This window comes from Eschrichtius robustus, chromosome X (genome assembly GCF_028021215.1).
Source record: "Eschrichtius robustus isolate mEscRob2 chromosome X, mEscRob2.pri, whole genome shotgun sequence".
Classification (NCBI taxonomy): domain Eukaryota; kingdom Metazoa; phylum Chordata; class Mammalia; order Artiodactyla; family Eschrichtiidae; genus Eschrichtius; species Eschrichtius robustus.
This window is the reverse complement of record NC_090845.1, coordinates 23,289,223-23,310,566: the sequence shown is the minus strand read 5'-3', so window position 1 is coordinate 23,310,566 and position 21,344 is coordinate 23,289,223. Positions and strand designations below refer to the sequence as shown.

Here is a 21,344-nt window from a genome sequence, read left to right as displayed (position 1 = left end):
GTCTCCTCAGTCCTCATTCATCAGTATTCACCTTGACTCCTATCTCTTCTATGAAAGGCTTCTTGGGAAATGACACATCCTTGAAAACTCTTAATTGATCTCCCTACAACAAATCTTGCAGAGAATAGGTTGAGCCCTAGGAGTGATGTGAGATGGGAAGCTGCAGCCAAGCAAGGGCCCCAGTACAGGTGTTGTGCTATCAGAGAAAACACGCTGATCTCTTCCTTCTCTTCACTGGCCAGATATAGCCTTATATAACCTCAATTCTAATAGATTTACTTTCTACAGGGAAAGGGCTGAATTAAATGACTTTGTGAGCCCCTGATCTTCTGAGGTTTACTGACATTTCCTTCATAGATAGTTATATTGTCACCAAATGCTATCTCTTTCTTTATTTGTACCTCACTTTTATTTTCATATTTTTATTACTTATTCCTGGAGCTTTTTATTCCAAAACCATGTTTGGGGTATGAAGTCCTGCTTTTTAACACCTGAAATACATTTTGGACTAGTGAGCAGAAAAATGAAGTGACCCAAGGTCGGCCTCAGCCTGGGAGGAGTGGCACAGTGTGGGCTCTAGAGGGATTCAGAGCCAGGGTTCAGTCCAGCTCCTGTCAGTTACCAGCCTTGAATTTGAGAATATTCCAACTTCTTTATCTGCAAAATGAGTCTGAAAAGGTCTATAGTGCAGGACCACAGGCATGCATGATGTATGTAAACCACCCGGCAGTTTGAGACAAAGTTTGGTACTTTCAATGAATGGCAGTTATTACTAAGATGATTTTGACCCCAAATGATAACAAACTTCCTTCACAGAATTTTATTTCCAGCCTACATTAGAGAATATGCAACTCCAAACAATATAGAAATCCACATCAGCCAAAATGCCAAGCAAGTAAAACTAAGTAGTATTTCCCTATTAGAGCATTTGTTTTAATATTGGTATGGGGTCATCTTCTGCAGATGGATGCAACTAGGAGTTCATTTGTTTCAAGGACCAACAACTTCCCTCCCAGGTGCCTTTTCATCCAAACCACCCCTAATTTCATTCATACCATTGCCACTAAAATTTGAGCCCTCCCTTAGAGTTTGCCAAATTACACTCAAAATAACCTAATTAAAATGCCCTTTTAACGGAGCAAGCTCTGGCAATCCCATCCCACAAAAAGAGAGATAGTCCAGTGGCTTCTTGGCATCTCACTTCAATGAGTATCACCTTTCTCAGAAACTCTCTGGACAGCTCATGCCTAAAACACCTAGTTTGAATGTTCACTTGCCCTGGGGCAAGTGCATAGGACCCCTTCCATTCCCTAGGTGGGGATTCTCTCTGGTTTTTCCACATCCCAAAGTTAACTGTGAAGATATGTTTTCCATTCCAGGTTTAGTCTCTCAACTCTGAGAAACACCATCTGAGTGGCCCTTTCCATCACTCCCACAGCTTCATCTAGCCCACCATGCATCCTGACTGATAATTACTTCCCGCCGAGGGACTAGAAGTTGCCCAAGACCCAACGCTGCCTTCATCAGGTAACTTACACTTCCTTGCTCTCATTTGGAACCTCCTCTTCCACACCCTTTTAAAAAAAATTTTCATTTGTTTATTTCTTAGAGTGTATCTCACCATCTTCCTTACATGATAGCTGATGCTAGACTCTAAAAATTCTATGGGCAGTGGCTTGGTCTTCATTTTCTTACCAACCATAGTAGTATTGGAGAGGCTTCCAAAGAGAAGATGGTCAATTAATTTGAGAGAAAAAAGAAGGAATGACCAAGAAGTCTTATTTATCATTTAATTTTCAAACAGTTTGAATAACCTAAGCAAATCTAGGTATATATTATTTAATTTTACAGGCAAAGAGACAGAGAAGAAGACAAACTAAGAATTAACCAGCCTTTACTTTTGTATCACCATTTTGAGATCCCAAATATTTTCCTGTGGGATTCTTTCTCACTTCCACGAAAAATCCTATTCCAATGCCATGTTACCCTGTTCTGTAGCAAAAGGAAAATATTGAAGGCTTTTCAGTTTTTTTTACAAATAGCAAACTCTTAATCTTAAAACTGAACAGCAATAAACATGACATCCATGACATTAATACACTTAGATTCTGAAGCAAAATAAACCTTCAATGAAGTAATAACACTTGAAAAGATACTAAACATCTCTATCATAAATCTATCTATCTATCTAGCATCTCTCTACCTACTTACCTACCTATCATCTGTCTATCTTTAACTAGGTATTCTTCATATGGAAAAAAGAAAAAAAGATACATATTTTATTAAAACTAACTGCACCTAAACTACCATACTACTTAAAACTGTAAGAACATACATGTTTTCTTCCCTCTACCAATACTATTCTGCACTATTTAGGAGCTTGACTGCTCTCTTCTAAAACAAAGTGAACAAACTGCCCGTGGCCTCCCTCCCTAGATGTGGGAGGAGCTGCGGGCCTTGGCCCTGGAACGTGCACTGCGCTGAGCGAGAGCTGCGGCCCTGGCCGCGGCTCTCGCTCCTGCTCTCTCTTCCTCATCTTTCAGAGCCTCCTCATAGAGATCTGGGAAGGCACTGGGGACGTCAGCATTGACCTTCGCCACAAACTCCAGCACTTTCATCTTGCTGGTTTCAGCCAGGGCTCTCGGGCCCCACAGGAACTCATAGCACGGAGGATCGCTGTTGGGCACCTGGCGGTACGTCAGGTACTTCTGCTGCACGAACTCTTCGCTGATGAGCCTCCTGGGCTCCCCAAAGATCGAGTGCCTCCTCCCAGCATACAAACCCACCGCATTGAGGAATTCCCAGATCTCCTCCTCGGTGGCACGGTTGCCCTTCATTAAGATCATGCCCAGGAGAATCATCAGGAGACCGGACGTGGGCAGCGCCGACTCATCACTCAGACTTTCCTCGCTGGGGAGGGCCAGCTTGCTGATGAGGGCGTAGTAGTGACGGGTGGGGTCGACTTCCTTCAGCTCGAGGCCAAAGACCAGCTCCATGCTCTCAGAGGCTCTCCTGAGGATCTCAGGGAAGTGCTTCTTGTACTGCCTGTCGACACTCTTCAGCATTTCTGCCTGCCGGATGGGCTCCTTCAACTTGTACTTCTCCAGCAGGAACTGCACCAACATGCCGGAATTCCTGGTCACAGGATCTATGCAAGTGCTGTGAGTGGAAGGTGCTGCCTGGAAGGTACTTGCACTTTCCTCATCTTGGCTCGCCCGGGCACCCTCTTCATATCCTGGGCAGGAAACCCCTGCATCACGACAGCTAGTGGCTGGGGCTCCCCGATGCTCCCGGCGAGCGCCAGCAGCACGGGAGCTTGGGGGAGTACCCCGAGAAACAGAAGCAGGGGAGGAGGGCAACTCTTCTATCTCTGCTGCCGCTGCCGCCGCCTCAGTGGCCTGGGCACCCTTGAGACTCTGAGTCTCCGCCCGGGCCTGGTGGCGTCTCTCGCGGGCACGGCGCTTGCTCTTCTGGCCTCGAGGCATGATGACACAGGTCAGGGCCAGCAGGCGGGAGTGTGGGCAGGAAGGCAGGCAATGAGGGCACCTGGGGGAGGGACAAGGAGATGCTGTGAGCACCTTCAGCGGGGAGATTCCTCCCTGGCTTTAACCAAGGCCGCCTCTGCAGGGTCCTTGAGGGCACTGCTCGAGGACCCACAGGGCTCCCGTTCTCCTGCTCCGCCTGTCCCCTGAGACCCCTGTGGAGGACGGCAGAGTGAGCCTTGGGGCACAGCCAGCCAGCCCTGCCTGGGCGGTACGGGGGTGACAGTGGGGGCTGGCAGGGGAGGTAGGTCCTCGCGGTTCCCATTCAGAGTCAGGATGACAGTTGCTGGCAAGACTCCCCCACCCCCCCCACCCCCACCCCATCCCATCCCATCCCGTCTGCTGCTCTGAAGTTGACACCACCATCTTCCATGACACCCAGGAGGAGGAAAGGAGGGAGCGTTCAGCCCACCACCGAAGGGTCCTGGGACCCTCCCTTCTGCTGCCTGGTGATGGCCCCTTCAGAACAAAGCTCTAACCTCCCTTGGACCTGGCAGAGGAAAGTACGGGCAGTCTCAGCCTGACAGTCCTTCCTTGGGAGTTTACGGGTTGGCAGGAGGGGACAGGCCATATTCTCTCTCGTCCCTTCTCTTCGGGGTGGGTGGCTCCCTTAGTCCTCACTCGGGGTCCTCCCTGGGCGGCCGGTGCAGCCTGGAGCTCCCCTCTTGCCCCGAAGGCCATCTGCTCGCACCAGTGCCGGCACCTCCTTGAGTCTCATTAGGAGGCAGTGAGGGTGACCACGCGGCCGCACGTGGCAGAGTTTTACCAAGCCTGCGGCGTGCGGCAGACAGGTCGAGGCCCTGTGGTTGGCGGCCCCACTGGTCCTCACTCAAGGGCTTGGGCTGACTCTTGGGGAGTGCTCAGGGACGCGCCTTCTGCTGGCCTGCACCTCCCCTCTCAGACAGCAGCCCTCCCTTCTCCGTGTGTGGCCGGAAGGAAGCGGCTGACAACAGGGGAGGGGTTCTGAGGTGCCCTTGCGACGGGGAGGACGGTCCTCACCCTGACTCCTCCCGTGCCCTGGAAATCCTCCCTCTGCTGACCTGCGGCCAGCCCCTCAGAACAAGGCCCCCTCCTCCCTGAGTCTCCCGCGTCCGTCCGCCCGCCCGCGTTCGCACTGAGGGAGCCCCTCCATCTTGAGACCTGCCCGGAAGCTCCCAGGCTGACGTCAGGGGCGGGGTCCGCGTGGCCGCCATTCTGGGGTGTGGAGCCCCTCGGTCCCCACGAGGGTCCCGTCCTTCACTGCACAGGGCCTGGGGCGCTCCCTCTACTGAGCTGCGCCAGGGTCCACCAGCCTCAGAGCGAGGCCTTACTTGCCCGAGACCCCGCGGGGGAAGCGGATGGACTTGGGGCCTAACAGCCAGGCCCGAGCCTCTCGGGCCGAGAGCAGGGGCGGGGTGAGCGGGGCCTGCGTGGCCGCCTCTTTGGGGAGGGAAAGGGGATTGGGGGTGTCGGGGGCGTCCCCGCACTTCTAACTGGGGTTACCTCACACTTTAACACCTGACGAGACGTGGGACTCCTTCCGCGGCTCACCCTCCCGGGACGGCGGCAGCTCTCAAAAATGGCCTCGCCCCCACAGCGTGGTTAGGAGGACGTCACTTCCGGTCATGCGCATCTGGGCTCCAGGAGGACAGCAGGGGCGGAGCGGGTCCGGGCCGGCCGGGGCGGGGCGGACCCCGGCCGGGGTGGCGTGGGGTGGGGTGGGGTGGGGTGGGGTGGGGCGGGGCGGGGCGGGGCGGGGCGGGGCGCGGCGCGGCGCGGCGCGGCGCGGTGTGGCGCGGCGAGGCGCGGCAAGGTGAGGCGGGACGGGATGGGAGGTGTGGGGTGGTGCAGGCGGAGCTTCCCGCAGGACTGGCACGTGGGCCTTTCATTGACTCTTGGCAGGTCCTGGGACTTTTCCCTCCGCTGAGCTGAGTCAGCAGGCGTCACACCTTGGCTCTCATTTCTGTCGGCGCCCCCAGCTGGAAGTATCTGGGGGCCTGAGCCTCACAGCCATGCCTGGGTCCCCCGAGACTGACAGTGAGGCCTCTTTGGGGCCCCCTGTTCTATGGTGGATGCTGCTCTCAATCCCCTCTCAGTGTCTTCTCTTGACTCCCTGTAGGTGCTGGGCTACCTCCCGTCTGCTGACCTGAGGCCAAGGCCTCGCATCAAAGACATCAGCTCCCTGAGACTGCTGGTGTGAAGTGCAGGCTCGTCTCATATGGACAGTTCTGCCTCAGGCTTCCTGGAAATGGCTGTAGGAGGTGAGAATCCTGTGGGTTTCAATGTCTTGGGTTAGGGAAGTTGCATTGAGTTCTGAGTCTTGGAATTCCTCTTTTTTTTTGGAATTTTATTTAATTTATTTTTTTTACAGCAGGTTCTTATTAGTTATCCATTTTGTATATATTGGTGTATATATGTCAATCAAAATCTCCCAATTCATACGACCACCACACCACCCCTCACCATTTCCCCCCTTGGTGTCCATACGTTTGTTCTCTACATCTGTGTCCTTATTTGTGCCCTGCAAACGGGTTCATCTGTACCATTTTTCTAGGTTCCATATATATGCGTTATTATACAGTATTTGTTTTTCTTTTTCTGACTTACTGCACTCTGTAGGACAGTGTCTAGATCCATCCATGTCTTTACAAATGATCCAATTTCGTTCCTCTTTATGGCTGAGTAATATTCCATTGTATGTATGTACCACATCTTCTTTATCCATTCGTCTGTCAATGGGCATTTAGGTTGCTTCCATTACCTGGCTATTGTAAATAGTGTTGCAGTGAACATTGGGGTGCATGTGTCTTTTAGAATTATGGTTTTCTCTGGGTATATGCCCAGTAGTGGGTTTCCTGGGTCCTATGGTAATTCTATTTTTAGTTTTTTAAGGAACCTCCATACTGTTCTCCATAGTGGCTGTATCAGTTTACCTTCCCACCAACAAGTGCAAGAGGGTTCCCTTTTCTCCACACCCTCTCTAGCTTTTGTTGTTTGTAGATTTTCTGATGATGCCCATTCTAACTGGTTTCTTCCCTTTCCTAACTTTAGCCCTGGGACCTCTCTTGCGTGATATCAGTGTTATTAATCTAATTTTCTGGAATGAATTTTTTTCTTATGTGAAATTACTGTGATACTTGCTATTTCTATTTCAATATTTTCTTTATATTTTGACAAATAAAAGTTGCTTTTTATGTATACTTTATCAAATGTGATGTTTGGATATATGGGTACATTGTGAAATGATTGCCAGAGCGAAACTATTTATCGTATCTCCTCCCATAGTTACCGTTTTTGTGTGTGTGGTGAGAAATCCCATCATTTTGAACAACATGGATGAACCTAGGAGGACATTATGCTAAGTGAAATAAGCCAGACACCGGAAGACAAATATCACGTGATCTAACTTATATGTGGTTATCACGTGATCTAACTTATATGTGGTATCTAAAAAAACAAAAGTTGAACTCCTAGTAACAGAGAGCAGAATCGTGATTACCAGAGCCTGGGGGGTTAGAGAGAAGCAGAGATACTGATCAAAGGGTACAACTTTCAGTTATAAGATGAATAAGTTCTGGAAACTTACTGTACAGCATGATGACTCCTGTTAATTATAATGTGTTATATACTTGAAATTTGCTGAAAGAAGAGATCTCAAGTGTTCTCACTATTTTATTTCCATTCATGCCTTATAGTCTGTTAAGATGACCATTAAAAAAAGCCCTGTCTTCACCAGCAGAAGAAGTTTCAGGTGGTTATTAGGACAATCTCTGGACTCATATTACCTCAACCAACCAAATTTTGGTGCTGTTCTGATATTATCCCATAGTCCTGGCATAACCCAATAGTCCTGGCGTGTGGGCTCTGAGGAGCTGCCTCAAGTTCCCTCAAGTTCAGTGAGGCAGTGGAAATTCATCCACCCAGGGCACACTGGGAGAAATAAGGGCTAAACTTTAAAACCTTTGCTTCAAATGATCCTGTCTTCCCTAGACCTATCTCAACTGCCCTCACACAAGCACTTGTTCAGTACAGACTTAGTACCCTCAGGGTTTTCTTATTATTGCTATACTGTTAATGTTGATATCATTTTGTTTATTCCTTCTTTAGTTTTTCCAGGGTTGATCTGGGGCACAGGAGACAGCACCTGGAGTTTGGTTGTCATCTTGGAAGTTACAGGTACAGCACTAAAACTAAATAAGTTAAGGAGAATTGACTTCTTTACAATATTCTGTTCCCCTGAATAAACATATTATACTGCTCTATTTGGGACATTTTTTTTCTAACTCTATCAGTAAATTTTTATAGTTGTCTTCATAAAGATCTTGTACAGTTTTGTAAGGTTTCATTTTAGGTACGTTTTAGATATTGTTGCTGTTGTGAATGGGATTGTCCTTTACGTGTTCTAATTAGTTATCGATTTTGTGTGACCAGGTTTCTGATTTTGCTGTAGTGATTTTCAATATACTAGGTTTTTGATGTTCCTTATACATTTGAATATTGTGTTTGCCTATTACTTTAGGTATTTTAATTATAAAATCATATTGGTACTATTATTGTTTTTTTCATTGTTCATATATTTATTTTATTATTCTTGCTCTTGGCTGTGTCCTGCTATACATTCACATACAGGTTTGTGGTATCATACATCTGTGTGTTTTTCCAGACTTTATTGGGAATGCTTCTAATATTTCACATTTATGTATATTTGCTGATGACTATGATATGGGAATTCCATTCTTATAAGTTTGCTAAAAGTTATTACCATTAATTTATGTTGAATTTTTATCAAAGCTTTTTCTTTACCCCTGCACATGATCAAGTGCTTTTTCTCCCTTATCTGTTAGTATAGTGAATTCTGATTCATGTTTTCTAATGTGATTTCTTCTTTGCATTCCTCTGACACAGCCTATTTTTTCTTATTAATTCACCACTACATTGCATGTGCTATGAAGTTATTTAAGACTTGTCTCTATATGAGTGAGCTTGACTCATGTTCTTTTTTCAGGGTATCCTTACCTCGTCTTTGTATCAAGGAGCGCTACCCCATTAGAGTGGATGAGTCATTTCCTATCTTTTGTATGGTTTGGAAGAGTTTATATAAAATTTTGATTAATTCCTCCTTCATTTGGTATAAGAAGCTTCCAGGAACATTTTGAGGGTTCCATGGGTTTTAACTACAGTTTTAGTTTTTATTGTTAGATTAAGTTTTTTGTTTCTTTATGGACCTATTTAGTCATTTATATTTTGCTAAAAAATCTTCCATGTCAGTTGGATTTTTAAATTTAGAGGCATACTATTTATAATAAAATCATGTTATTGAAATTCTCAAACATACAGTGGCACAGAGAATAGAATAATGAACCCAATATACCTGATACTCAACATCAACAGTCCCCAATAATAATAGAAAGACCCTTGAAGATGAAGGTTTATTTATTGGTAACATTACTCCAAAGATGACACTGTGCATTTCCATTAGGAGATACATGATGTCTGTTATCTCCTTTGTGGTGATGTTGCCAGTCATTGAGGTTCATCACCCTCAGCCATTAATCCATTAGGGGCTGCAGAATGGTAACTCTAGCATTCCTTTGTGATTACTAGCTAAAAAATTCTCTAGGTAGAATTTTTTCCTTATCCACCATTTGTTATCCTGTTGTAAGGGTAAAAGTATTTATAGTGTTCTATTATAGCCTTTAAATCTCTTCTGTAGGTATATCTTACAGAATTTTATTGAACTAATATCACTTATTTATGCTTCTTTCTTTTGTAATTGATAATACCTACAGAAAGCATTATAGAAATATTTTCAAAGAGCTGGCTTTCATTAGTTGGCTCTACTACCTTCTAATTCATCATTTCTGCATTTATCTTCATTATTTCCTACCTTCTAATTATTTGAATGTAATGTGCTATTGTTTCTATAGCTCTTGAATCATTTGAATGTTTTAAATTTTTTTTCTGGTAAATGTATTTAAGGCTATAATATTCGAGTACCACTTGGACTATTTCTCACAGGTTATACTGTAGAGCTTTATGTGTAGTGCTTGAAATTTTTAAAAGTTGAATAAATCTCTCCATTATACTGTTAGAGTTTTTGAATATATATGTGTGTGTTTGTGTATACACACATACGTGACAGAGTTAAGTTTTTCTTAGGACTGAAAGGAGGCTTTCAAATGAAAAAATAAATCAATAAAATTGGTTATCTGTAATTGGTCAACTGTTATCCAGGAAACAGAAATCACTCTATACAATTTGGAGAATTTAGTGTAGGAGATTGGTTACTTGAGAAGCCAACTGGGGAGAATTGAGCAAAACAATACTTCGCAACTTAAAAAGGCATTCCCGCCTCTAGGCTAGAGGAACAAAGAGAAAAAGTATTGTTACTGAGGTAAGTTGGAGCCATGGAGATAATGTGGCCATTGAAGGGAAACCACCTGCTTCAGAGGGGAAGAAGGTGAAGGATTCTGGGCACTTGGATCCTCCTGGGCTCTACTCTGCAGCTGTCACTCCTTGGTTTAACTGAGCTGGCATCCAGGTGTTGGAGAGCACAGAGCATGAGAAATGAGAGTCAGAGATTTTATACTAAAGAGCAGAGCAGAAGAGTGAGGAATCGATCTGAGGGAGAATAAATCCACAGCTGGCATACCTTGTGGACAGATTAAATGAGAGAAAAATCATATTTAAATTGATACAGAATAGTGTTTTATAAAACTTATTCATTCATGATAAAGGAAATTATGCTACCAGGCAAAGGATATCTTTGAAAGTAAAGGATATCTATGAAAACAAGAACAATAAATAAAAACAACCTGTGAAATCAATACAGTTATTTTTAAAAGTTGGTGGGTATAAAGTCAATATGTAAACATGCGTTTTGTTTCTGCAGCAACAAACATGTGACCATGAAATTAAACAAAATATAACTTGTAAATTACTAAATAAAATACCCATGCCTCATATAAAAATATATATAATAAAAATTTAAAATATACAGCTATTAATAGAGAAATTAACAAAAACTTAAATAGGGAATTATCATGTATTCATGGAGAGGAGCATTCAATATTGTAAACATGTTAATTCTCCCCAATTTTAATCTGTCGTGTATGGTAATACCCAGTCCTCCCAAGAGAAACTCAAGAGGTTTTGTATGTGAAACTTGATAGCTTATTCTAAACTTTAAATTTATTTGCAAATGGCCAAGAAGAGTCAATATGCTCTTGATAAAGAAAACAAATATGTGGACTTACTCTACTAGATGTTAAGAATTACTTTTTTATAAAACACTACAGTAATTAAAAATTTGTGTTATAAGTGCCGATATAAGCAAATAGACCAATAGAACTGAATAGAATGTCCTAAAACACCCACTTATACGTGGACCTTTGATTATTAAAACTGCCATTGCAGAGAAGCGGAGAAAGAACACTCTTTTTATTAAGGTGTGATAATGGAACAACTGTATATCCAAATTGAAAAATAATGCAACTGGAACACTCCCTCACACTAGACACAAAATTCAATTTTGGGGGCTACTAAAAACCTTCTTTTATATATATTATGGTAATTTTCAAAGTTACATCCAGTTGAGGAGAGCAAAAAAACTTTGTATTTTCTATGAACTAGAGAGATACCAGCATTGTTCAAGTAGGGCATCTGGAAGGAAAGGGCTGAAAGGAAAAGGGGACATCAGTCAACTGAGTAACAGAAGGACTGGGAATGATGTGAGCTGAAGAGGAAGAAGAAATGTCAGCTCCTTCTGAGAAATGGCAGCTCCTTCAGTCCCCTTGTCCCCAGCTTAGTTGGCCTGGATACCATCTCGGGCTTTCACTTTCAAAGAAAAGTGCATGGGGATTTCGCACAGGCTTGGGAGAAAGCTACCTGGGCCAATGATCTGTTCATTCCATCTACCTCTACACCAGTCTCTCCACTGACCTGTCAATCGCTAGACTTTGAGGAAGCATAACCTGGACAATAGTGTTATAGACATAGTGACCAGGGGATATAGTGCTGATTATAGACACACTGAAGAGAACCAAGAAGACATTAGTGACTTAGAGGCAGTCCCAGCTTGTCCACCTGTGATGGGGGCAGTGTCTCACCTTCTTCTCCACCAGAATGAGTGCTCCTGCTGTGGGGTGAGGAAATTGGGAGCCAGGGCCTCTCCACCGCTCCCTTTTTTTTTTTTTCTTTTGCCCATGTGGAGGTATCCTGCAGATTCTGCTCTTTATCAGGGAGACTCTTTTGTAGAGGCTTACACTGGGGTTTAGAGTACTTAATGGTACAAGGGAGACATTTCTTTCCCTTGTTGTTGTCAGGGCTACTCTGAGTGGAGAGAGGTCGGGAAGCAGGGAGTGACCCTGATTCCACAATGGGCAGGCAGCTTTGCACAATCTCATTGTGAGAGCCTGCTCCTCTAGCAAGTGAACTAACACCACTCAGGGCAGGTTGTGCCCTGGAAATGTGTAAATGAGGACTTTCCATTATCTGACTGGTATTTGGAGCTCCAGTGGGAAAGACTTTAGGTTGACAGTCTATCCCGAAATGTGGAATAAGTCACCCAGAAATAAATCCACAGGGTCATAAGCTGAGGGGAACTGGAGGAGGATGGGGACTAACTTGGTTATCTCATAGGTACATCTCAGCCCAGAACAAGGCCTGCCTTCACTTCAGCTCCACATACTTCCTTCCAGCTACCCTCAACTCTGACAGGAGTGAACAACTCCTACTCACTCAAATGTTTCATGAACCTTTTTCTAACTGTTACCAGGTAACCACTTTAGGCAGGGAAACTTGGTATGTAAGGAATGAAGAAAGGCCAAAAGAAAGGGTTAATAGCTAGGTCAGTATAGTAGAGTATTCTTCTTGTATCCATTTTCTACTGCTGCTACATAGCAAATTAGTGCCAAATTAACAGGATAAATGAACACAAATTTAATATCTCAGTTTCTATGTGTAAGAAGTCCAGGTAGAACTCAACTGTGGTCTCTGCTTTAGAGTCTCACCTAGCTGCAATCAACATGTCAGTTGAACTATGTTCTTATCTAAAGGCTCAACTAGAGAAAAATCCCAGTTGACTCACTTTGTTGGCAATGGTGCTAAGAAATTTGGGGTTTGTTGTTGTTGTTGCTGGCTGTTGGTTAGAGGCCAGCCTCAGTTCCTAAACACAGCTTGCAATTCCATGACACATGGCTCATTCCATACTGGCCATTTCCATAGGTCTCCAAAGACCTGTCCAACATGACAGATCTTTTCTTCAAGGTCACCAGCATAGCAAGAGCATTTCTGCTAGCAAAATGGAGTCTTATATAATGTCCATAATCAGGAAAGTACCGTCTCCCCTTTGACATACATGAGAGCAAGTACAAATTTAAAATAAGGAAGAAGTAGAAATATTAAATCATTATGTTGTACACCTGAAACTAATAAAATGTTATATGTCAATTATACCTCAATAAAAATAAAATAAAATAAGAAAATTTTATTTTTCCCAGGGCAAAAAAGAAACGAAACTCCCCTCCCCCTCCCCCGTTTTTTAGAGCATTTACTTTAAAAAACTTGTAAATTCTTTCTCTGCCTCATTGAGATCTATGTAAATCTTTTAAAAGCTAAATAAGCCTCTCACCAGTTTTACAACCCAGGAATGTTTTTCTCAAGTAACTGGGAGCCACCTCTTTGAAATATAAATATCAAGGAAGTTAGCACCCCATCTCCTAGACTCCATAAGAGTTTAACTTTGACCTGTCTCCAAGTTGTAAAAAACTGCCTCCTTTCACAAAGTTATGACAAGTTTATTTTTCCTTTGGATAAAGGCAATTATCTAACAAAGAGGGCAGCCCCAATTACCAGATGAATTTAGGATGAAGTATGTGTAATACATGGAGCTGTCACGTCCTCTTACTTGAGGAACAGTTATCCTTATCTTGAGAACATGGGTGTAATGGGTTGTATTTGTTTGGTGGTATAAAAGGGTGAGCTCTCTTTCTGTCTTCGCAATCTTTTTAGCAGATTGCCTGTGATGAGTGTCACATTCTGGTTTAATTCTTATTAAATAATAAAACTGTTTTCTCTCTTTCCTATATTTTGCAGAAAGGCATTTGTTAGTTGGCAGGAGAGTTTGTTTCTAATAAATTACCCCAAGAAATCTGGCAATGAGGACAAGACTTCTGTAAGTTCCTGAATCAAGTGAATCAGCAGAAGTTCTGTGGACACACAACAGTCAGGTAAGAGATTTAAATTATAAAGTCTTCCTTCTAGCTCTGTGCCCTTTTGGATTATTTGTCAGAAGAACCAACCCCGTCAAATTCAAGATTTTACTATAAAATATGCATGGTAATATGGGCTCTAAAATCCCATCAGGATCACCATCAGCTTTGATGATGGAAAAATACGGGAAGCCACTTCTTTCTCAGTATTTACTAGGTACTAGCTCCGTCACATTAGACATGATATACCTGTAAGAATCTAGTCTTGCAGTGGCCTGAGGATGCTTCCTTTAATTTGGATAAAGTAACATATTTTCAGAGGTTCTCAGAAGGGCCTCATCTCAACCAAATGAATTATTAGTATTTATGGGATTAATATCAAAAAAATAAAATATAATATAATTTTTTTTAATAAAAATTAAATATAAGTTGGATAGCCAGGAGGAAAACCTGAGAAAAATGGAAGAGGAAATTAGAGAATTATAGGCACTGTCTCTGTCACAGAACCCTCCTCCTTTCCCTGATGTCCCAACTCTCTCTGCTCCCCTGCTTCTCTCTCTCTCTTTTTTTTTTTTTTATTATTTGGCTGCGTCAGGTCTTAGTTGCAGCACGCAGGATCTTTCGTTGCAGTTCACAGGATCTTCGTTGTGGTGCGTGGGCTTCTCTAGTTGCAGCCTGCGGGCTTTTCTCTAGTTGTGGCGCACAGGCTCCAGAGCACGCGGGCTCAGTAGTTGCAGCGCATGGGATCTTAGTGGCATGTGGGATCTTAGTTCTCCGATCAGGGATTTAACCTGTGTCCCCTGCATTGGCAGGTGGATTCTTAACCACCGGACCACCAGGGAAGTCCCTCCCCTGCTTCTCCTTTATCTTTCCCTAACTCAAATCAGTTTCTGGAGAGGAGGAGGCAGTGATCTTTTGGATGTGTGGCTCCCTTCATTAGTGATTTCCCTGCACAGAGGGACTAAGGCATAAGTTTGTTAACTGCTAATGAATTACCTGCCCTGTTTGAGGACACAGGTTTGTGTACCTCATGCCCTAGCCTGAGTCCACTTCATGTCTTCATGCCCAGGTTCACCTACAAGATTCCCATATCATCCCCACACCAGGTACGTAGGAAGGAAAGCAGAAATGATAAAGCAACATGATCATGGAATAATTGAGAATGTGGATAAAAGATTCTGTCCCCGTATGAAGGCAACAGGATGGAGAGTAATTCCACTAGGCACTTGAAACAAAGCAAACAAAAAAAGATGTTAAGCTGATAAAGGTCAACATGGGAAGATTAGCCAAAAGACCATATAAATTACATTTTTCTTGTTTCAGTATGAGAACAACAAGCTCTTCCTATTCGGATCACCAGCAATGCCGATGACAGCATTCAGGAGCTGCCCAGGCCTCCAAGGTAATTCACTTGCCTTTCCAATGAGCTGATGTGACTCATTTAAAGGCTTTTTTCACTGTACCCTAGAAATACTTTGCAGTGTGTTTTCAGTTTACAGCCCCACACATGGGGATGTGCACTGCCTGCTGTGTGGAATTTTGCAACTAGCTGGCTTGGCGAGTTTGATGGAACAAGCATGTCAGGGTCCAGAAAATTACCGCATCAAGGTGTATGGTGGCCAAAGGAAGCCACTGCCCCCCACCACCACAAGTATGGAAGAACCAAGGGCTTTAAAGACCTGCAAGAAGGGTTGCTGATAGCCATGCTTGAAGCCTTTCTGCTAAAGGTGAGCTGAGAGAAGTTGCAGAGGTGTAACCAGAAAACCAGTGAGTCCCCCCAACTGATTTCAGTTGGCTGTTTGCTAAGGCGGTCTCAAAATTTATTGGCTCAGGGCCAAAGGCAGATCAAAATCACTCTCTGGCCCTAAGCACACTTGTCTGGGCTCTCTTGATGACTATCCACATTCAAGTTAGGCAGAAGGAGGTAGGATGACAAGGACAGATTGTTACTCAAATCTTAGCAGCAGCTATGTTGTTTTCTGACAATCGAAAGAAAGACAAAGAGGAAAGAAGAAATTAAAAATTGTTGTGTTAGCTGCTTAGTTAAAACTATTTAGTAGAGGAATAACCCCTACTCTGGACAACTTGTGAAGGGAGTAAAGAAGGGAGACTCTATGTCATTCTTACAAGAAGCTGGGACATTGGAAAAGGAACTGTAAAGAAACTCCAAATGCAGAAGTTGCAGGAAGCAGGGAATCAGGAAAGCGCAGGAAGACTAGGGAATAATTGGCAAAATGGCTAAAAATGGACAGATATTGGAATCTTGGGGGTGGGAATTGGTGATACTGGTGCTACTTATTCTGAAATTTCCTCAGGGATTTTTTCGCTTTTCATTTGGTGATAGATCAATACAGGTTTCTGGTATTTTGGGTCAGCCTTCTTCTTGTCCCTTTTCATCCATGGTTCCCATACAGATAGGGCCTATGACTAAGGAGAATCCTTTCTTACTTTCTCTTGATCCTCCTGTAAACCCACTGGAGAGAGACATGCCTTGGAAATGAAAGGTTACCACATTCTATACACTGGACAGAGTGTCTGTGGAGTACCCTAGGGGGAGAAAAGCACCTGATTGGGTTCATTGTGCCTTCTGAATGAAATGGGGTATGGCAGAAAGTGGCAGTGTCATACCATGCTGGAAAAGCACCCCAAGCTAAAACAAATCTATGCATCACTTTGGGCCCTAGGGAATAATGATACTGGTTTAATTTGAGATATAGAACCAATAAAAATAGCTCACCAAAGGGATGTCATGGCTACGCATAAAACAATATCCTTTGTTGAGAGCTCACTTGTAAGGAATAAAACTGGTTATAAAAGAATTAGAGAAAAAGGGAGATAATAAAAAATGAAAACAGTACTTGCCCTGTTATACCCCCATACTTACAGTAAAGAAGGAAGGTATATTTTATGAAGATCTTTGACCACTACATCATTTTGTACAAGATCTTAGAGAAGTAAGTAAATCTGTTGTTCCATTAACCCCTATAGTCCCTAAGCCTCCAACTAGTCTCACTTGTGACTTAAGTACCAGTATCTGCAGTGTTTTTTTCTCTGTAGTTGATCTGCCTTCTGATTTTTTTTTCCTCCCTCTCTGTTCCTCTAGCACACAAATCTATATTCTTGTTTGCGTTTGCTTTCAAAAGAGTACAGTATTTATGGCAAAGGATTCCTCAGAGCTCTGGGGACTCTCCTACTGTTTTCTCTAGTCATTTACAGGAAAATGTAGAGAAATTTGTGCCACTAACAGAGGGACAGTCATGCAGTATGTAGATGATTTGCTGGTAGATTCAGAAACTAAAGAGCAATGCAAAGCTGAAACTTTGTTACAATTCCTCTCTTCACAGGGCCATAAGGCTGCCCTAGGCAAAGTGCAGTATTACCAAACTGAGGGAAAATACAGCATCTGTTGTCAGCTGAAAGTGGCAAAGTGTTACAATCGAGGAGCCAGCCAATTTTGCAAATAAAAAATTATCTTAGATAATTAGGGAACTAGTAGGATATTGTAGACAGTGGATTCTAGGTTTTTACAGGGCAGTCATAACTTCTGGCAGAGCAATTGCACGTTGTTCTCTAGATCCTCTGGTTTTTGTCCCTGGAGTCTGAAGAGGCTTTTGAATAATTGAAATTGGCTACAGCCTCTCTCTCCCCACAGCTTTGGAGTCTAAATTTTGAAAAACCTGGCATGATTTATTTGACATTTCTGTTTAAAATGCAGATTTGATAATGTTTACTGCTGGGTCATGTACTTGAGATAAAAGTGGCTGACTTAAGGCTTCCTGTGGGGTGGTGAAATGAAATCTTGGAAGCCCATGTTTTGTCCAGAGTTAGGTCTGCACAAGCAGACGAGATAATAACAGTTCCTAGAGCTACAATTCTTGGTCCTAGACTTAAAATGGGTACATATGCTACTAATAAATGTTTGGTTCTGCCATGCCACAGGGTAAATTTGGAAAAATAGGGGATTTATTACTTTGATAAGAACTAAGTTTTCTCATGGAAAAGTTATAACTGATTGGTTAAAGGCTTTACAACTGCCTGCTCAGATATCAGTAATTCATGGTAGAACTCACACAGGGCAGAAGGATGAAGTTTCTAAAGGTAATAATTTTGCTGATAGAGCTGTAAAATTTGCTCTTCAAACATGGCAGACTCATTCATTTTTGCTTTTGTTGCTTGTGCTTTGCTGTCATATCCAGGAAATCACTGCCTAGATCAATGTCAAGGAGCCCTGTTTTCCTCCAGGAGTTTTACAGTTTCAGGTTTTAAATTTAAGTTTTTATTCCATTTTGAGTTCATTTTTGTGAGTGGTATAAAATAGGGGTCCACCCTCATTCCTCTGCATGTAGTTATCCAGTTTTCCCAGCACCTTTTTTTTTTTTTAATCAGTCATCAATTTTATACACATCACTTTATACATGTCAATCCCAATCGCCCAATTCAGCACACCACCATCCCCCCCCCACCGCAGTTTTTCCCCCTTGGTGTCCATACGTTTGTTCTCTACATCTGTGTCTCAGCTTCTGCCCTGCAACCTGGTTCATCTGTACCATTTTTCTAGGTTCCACATACATGCGTTAATATACGATATTTGTTTTTCTCTTTCTGACTTACTTCACTCTGTATGACAGTCTCTAGATCCATCCACGTCTCAACAAATGACTCAATTTCGTTCCTTCTTATGGCTGAGTAATATTCCATTGTATATATGTACCACAACTTCTTTATCCATTCATCTGTTGATGGGCATTTAGGTTGCTTCCATGACCTGTATTCAAAATGAATACATTCTTATGTATTCAAAAGAATGGAAATCAGGATCTCTAAGAGATGTCTGCATTCTCATGTTTCTTGCAGCACTACTCACAACAGCCAAGATATGGAAACAACTCAAATGTCCATCAAAGATAAGTGAAGAAAGAAAATGTGATTCATACACAAACACACACACACACGGACGCACACACACAGTGGAATATTATTCAGCCTTAAAAGAGGAAATCCTGCCATTTGCAACAATATGATGGACTTGAAGGACATTATGCTAAGTGAAATAAGCCAGTCACAGAAGGACAAATACTGTATGGTTCTGCTTAAGTGAGGTACCTAAAATCATCAAACTCATAGAAGGAGAGAATCAACTGAGTTACCAGGGGCTGGGGTGAGGGGGAAATGAGGAGTTGTTCAATTGGTATAAAGGTTCAGATATGCAAGATGAATTAGTTCTCAAGATCTGCTGTACAACACGGTGCCTATAGTTAACAATACTGAAAATTTTTGAAAGAGCATAGATCTCATGTTAAGTGTTTTCACCATGAAAGAAAAAACCAAAGGGACACGAGGAAACTTTTGGAGGTGATGGATATGTCTGTTACGTTGACTGTGGTGATGATTTCTCAGGTGTATACATATGTCCAAACTCATCAAATTGTACATATTAAATATGTGCAGTTTTTTATATCAAATGTATCTCAATAAACATGTTTTTTTTTTTAAAGAAAAAGGATCTTAGTTGTTAAATGAGTGTGGTGGATCTATGTGTGCTATCATGGAAATATTCTGCATTCATTTTGTTAAGTGACAGGGGGAAGAGGCAGAACAATATGTACGTTGTTAATCATACATGTTAAGTTCAATATATTTTTATAGCACATCTACATATGAAAAAGCCTCAGGTCAGCTTTAAAATGACACACATCAGTTTGTTAATTGTGGTTGCCTCTGAGGAGGGGGCTGGATTTTGAGGAAAGGGGGAGATTGTAATCTATCTGTAAGAATTTTTTGCAGCAAGAATATATGTACTGTTACCTTTGTAATTACAATATTTAAATACATCTAACCACAAAAATAGTAGGTATGTGGGACTTCCCTGGTGGCGCAGTGGTTAAGAATCTGCCTGCCAACGCAGGGGACACGGGTTCGAGCTCTGGTCCGGGAAGATCCCACATGCCGCGGAGCAACTAAGCTCGTGTGCCACAACTGCTGAGCCTGCGCTCTAGAGCCCGCGAGCCACAGCTACTGAGCCCACGCCCCGCAACTACTGAAGCCTGCCAGCCTAGAGCCCATGCTCCGCAACAAGAGAAGCCACCGCAATGAGAAGCCCGCGCACCACAACGAAGAGTAGTCCCCGCTCACCACAACTAGGGAAAGCCCACACGCAGCAACGAAGACCCAATGCAACCAAAAAATAAATTAAAAAAAAAATTTTTTTTAAATAGTAGGTATGCATTAATCAGATAAAGTAACTGATGCAACAGATAAAACCTGCAGACCCACAATGGCTTAAAGCAACAGAAATTTATTTCTTATACACATAACGTCCAATGTGGGTAGGCAGGGGCCTCCACTGTCAGATGACCCAGTGATCCAGTCTGCTCCCATTGGCAGTTCCGCTTCTCAACAAGCGATCTCCATGTTTGCTGCTGAATGGAACAGAAAGCATGGAAGTGGCATACTGGCTTTCAAATTCCTTGGCCTGGAGGTGACAAACATTGTTCATATTTCAGTGTCTACGTAGTCACATGAGCCTTCCTAAGTACAAGCGGATTGGACTGAACGTGTAGGACACGTTTACAGGTGACATTAGGCACAAGGGAAAACCAGGATTTTCCTCTGGGGCAAGAACTGAGATAAGAGGCGTATGAAGGATGGTGAATTATTTTGATCTTTGTTGTTCAAAGACAGGGTATCTGTCAGGAAACCCCTGACATTTTTTTTCCTCCTAGAACGACTGTGGGTTCTGAGGAATTCAGCCTCAGTCGATGTTTGTTAGACAGTGATTTCCATGGTCTTTTCTCATCTTCAACTTATGAGGGAGGCTTTTGTAAGCTCAGTCATTGGTGTATGTGTTCAGTGGCCAGTCTCAAATAACACATTCCTTCAAAATCCTACTGACAATATCTGGGTCATTTACAAAACCCCCCATCTAACTTCAGTTATATCCCAAGAACCAGTATCTTCTGTAAGAAATAAGACTGTGATCACCAGCTCATTTGGAATATACTCTGAGACTTGTGGGCTGGGGATGGGGCTGTGGTGACCAGGTATCTAGACTTCACTGTCAGTGGTTCCACTGGGAGGGATGGGACCTTCACTGTACACGTGCAGAGAGTTGGAATGCTCTAATCAAGGGGAGGGCATATGACTCTGGACTGCCTGTATCACAGGAAACAGGGTGCAGCTCCAGAGGTCACAGTGAAGAGCTGGTCAGTGCATGAGGTTCAGATCTGGGCAGGAGGGCACACTGGGGAAGACACAGAGGAAACATGCTGTAATTCAGGAAAGTGCTGGTACAGGACTGTGCCAGTATGTGAGCAGAGTCACCTGTCAGGGAACCCTGGGGCTAGTGACAGGGGGATCCTCCGCATATGAAACCCACAGACAATCCCCAAATTGTGCTTTATTCTCATATTCACCTTCCTTCATCAGGATCGCTTTTTGTACTTTGACTAGAGTGTCTTGTTTTTTAATTGTATGTGATACATTTGGAGTAGTGAGAATAATAGAGAATGAAAAGACAGAAGGTCTGCCTCAGGTTGGAGGAGCGGAATAGTGTGGGCTCTAGAAAAATTTGGGCCAGGGGTCTAGTCCCAGCTCTTTCACTTATCAGCCATGT

The 21,344-nt window shown here is 43.2% G+C and overlaps 1 pseudogene; it reads right to left on the bottom strand.

Annotated features, from left to right (window-relative positions):
- Positions 1 to 2,368: 2,368 nt before the first annotated feature.
- Positions 2,369 to 3,807, bottom strand: LOC137757341 (melanoma-associated antigen B2-like; annotated as a pseudogene).
- Between the last annotated feature and the right edge of the window lie 17,537 nt (positions 3,808 to 21,344).